This window comes from Micropterus dolomieu, linkage group LG01, assembly GCF_021292245.1.
Source record: "Micropterus dolomieu isolate WLL.071019.BEF.003 ecotype Adirondacks linkage group LG01, ASM2129224v1, whole genome shotgun sequence".
Lineage (NCBI taxonomy): Eukaryota > Metazoa > Chordata > Actinopteri > Centrarchiformes > Centrarchidae > Micropterus > Micropterus dolomieu.
In genome coordinates, this window is record NC_060150.1 from 24,561,268 (window position 1) to 24,564,601 (window position 3,334).

A 3,334-nucleotide genomic window follows, 5' to 3' on the forward strand; every position below is an offset into this window, starting at 1 on the left:
TTTTGGGGATTATATCATGATACAAAGAATTATTAGATAAGTTGGAATTACAAAATAGTGTTTTGGTTAATTTTTGTGAAAAGAAGATGCATTAAAACATTAAATCTATTCTTGTTTTGGAGCGGTTAGTTACTCGGGTTGGCGTTTTAAATAGTTGATCCAAATTAAAATGATCAATTATCTGTTTAAGGTTTTTCCTGTCTTTCTTGTCCCAGTTAAGATTAACTATTTTTTCACGTTAGTAAGATTGATAAGGGTTTTAAGGTTGCTATAAAAATCTAATTTAGCTGATGGTTTACGATATATACATATGACTGTGAATGTCATTTCTGTAGAAAGTATAATGTCTACTCCCATACACTGTTTACGTTTGGGGATCATGCTTCTAATATTTAGGTGTCCACCAAGTAGCCCTTTAGGTTTACAGCATGGGTCCCAAATCATCTTTGCCTGATTTAGAGTCTGAAACATTACCCTATGTTTCTTAAAAACTGGGTTTGGCTGTGGTTGTAATTTGTTGATTGTGTTCAGCGCTACAGTTTATACCTGATGAAGGTGATTTCATTTGGCACTCACTGCCTAAAGTCTGTGCGGCTTTGCTGGTACCTTGAGCTGGTATTGCCGTTTCTGCGTTGGTGTCCGAGTGTTTCAGATCGGTGTGTATGGCCAGTTGTTGGGCATCATGTTGTAGGCACGGACCCGCGGGTGACCCTGTTGTAGACATTCTCTCTTTCAGTCCCTTATGAGCATCTTCAGTTGTTTGTGAGTAGCTCATACTAGCGGTTACATCATTGCCTCTGCACATGGCATCTTCTTTTTGCTGACCTGAGCATTTTCTTACTAACCCCAGACTCACTGGCGACGGGAAAGAGGGGATTCCCCTGGGCTTCCCTTTACTACAGGGCCTCTGCCTGGCCACAACAACCTCTGGCACACTTTTTATGTTTCAATATAATAAAATGTTACATGAATGTACTGACATAATTATATGCATATGCTGACTTACATTTAGCATGTAAATATATGTTTGTCTTATAATAAACCATACTGATTACCTGTAATTTGCCAAATATGCTGAACACCAAGTTAATATAAAAGGCAACTTATGGGCACATTTATACTTAATCATTATCTGAACTTTTGGCCTATATGTACATAATTATAACGTTATATTGGAAACTGATTTATGACACAATTTAGCTTCAGTTTTTGTACACTGTTGTATGTGTAGAAGGACACCTAGGGATTAGATGGGGTAATTATATAAGCATTTAAACTAATGGCTCAAAAGAGCGTGAAAGCAGAAGAGTAGGATTGGGCTTACATGTACCCCATGTGCAAATCTGTCAGAGTTGAAGGTTGTCTGATGTGATATCAATATTTTCAGCAGAATTAGTTGCTTTGATGTGGGCATTACGGTGGGTGGAGGAAGGAGGTTTGGGTAAAGTTGTCTTGTGTGATTCATTATCTGCCTTGATAGCATTGGGTGGGGGTGCTGGTGAGGATGGCAGAGCTAGGCCAGACATAGCTGATTTTAATGATGATTTTTAAACTATAGAGGCAGGGACGTGATGTGTTTTTTTGTTGGTGCCAGCTCATGTTGGGGTTGAGGGAAATGAGGTGGCAGACAGTTTAGGCATAGACAGAGATGCAGGTGCCACTTGGCAGGGTGGAGTGTCGCGACATCATCAGTGAGTCATTTATGGCAGCAAGAGTGGGCTGTAGAAAGCTACAACATTCAGCCTTCAGTTAAACATGGCAATAAAGTGAGCATGCCTCGGAAGGATGATGTTTAATAGACAAGGCTCAGACTGTGACATTGCGGGCCAGCAGGTGGTCTGATAATAGTGGGAAAGCACAGAGATGGCAACTGTGAGCACTGTTGTAAGATTTGGTCCGCTTTAAGGAAAGGAGGGGTTTAATCATGGAAAGAAAACCCTGGTTAAAACCATAGACTGTAAAATGCTGCATGTGGTATGTATTTTTGACTATGGGTGTGTGGTGTTCATGTCAGCAGCAGAGATAGGACTGAGCTCAGGCCTTGAGAATCTGTACTGTATCCTTCAAAACATCTCAGGTGGAAATGGCAGAAATGCCTTCAAGGGTCAGAAGAGTGAAGTTTATGCTGGTATATGGGCTTAATCTCCTGGGGCAATGTGGTACTCATCCTACCAAGACTCTTAACAGACTGCGGGGAACATAATGAGACAAATTTCACAAGTTTGGGTTGAATTGGTGATGCAAAAGCTGAAAACATAGGATAACAACAATTACAGTACAGTTTCCATCATTTCTCTCTTTTTATTGCCCGTGCCAAAAGTAGCAAACAGCAGGAAGGAGTATGGCGCGTAGGCCGGAACTGTTTAGATCAGATTTTTCATACTCAGGGTTTGTATTCACAGATGGCTCCACTTATCCTGATACATATTAAGGGAAGAGTATCAGACCATTTGTCAGTATATACCACAGAGCTGTTGGCAACACTACTGGCCCTGCAGTGGATAGAGAAGAAAATAAATAACACCATTATTGCATCTGACAGCTTTTCAGCACTAAGATCTGGCAGATCATAATTAAGAATAGATATTAATGAAATATTCCTTATAATGGACTGGATGAAAATTAAGGGTATATCTACACACTTCCTGTGGGTCCCAGCTCCTGTTGGTGTGGAGAGAAAGGATCGGGACAACAGTCTGGCCAAACAAACACTCACAATCAACCATGTCGACCTACAAGCTCCATTAAGCAAAACTGAAGCTTAGACATTCATTAGCATATATGCACAGCCAGTATGGCAGGAGTATCGGGATAACCGTGAAACTGGAAGACATCTATGATATACAAAGACATGATGGTGCTGGGAGGATGGTGGGCTGGAAACAAAGGGAAGAAAATATAATCACTCGCCTGAATAGATCATACAAGTCTCAACCATGGATTACAGGTGCTGGTCATATAATTAGAAAATCGTCAAAAAGTTGATTTATTTCAGTAATTCCATTCAAAGAGTGAAACTTGGATATTATATTCATTCACTCGTTACACACAGACTGATATATTTCAAATGTTTACTTCATTTAATTGTGATGATTAATGAAAATCCCAAATTCAGTATCTCTGAAAATTAGAATATTTCTTAAGACCAATACAAAAAAAGGATTTTTAGAGATGTTGGCCAACTGAAAAGTACGAACATGAAAAGTATGAGCATGTACAGCACTCAATACTTAGTCGGGGCTCCTTTTGCCTGAATTACTGCAGCAATGCGGCATGGCATGGAGTCGATCAGTCTGTGGCACTGCTCAGGTGTTATGAGAGCCCAGGTTGCTCT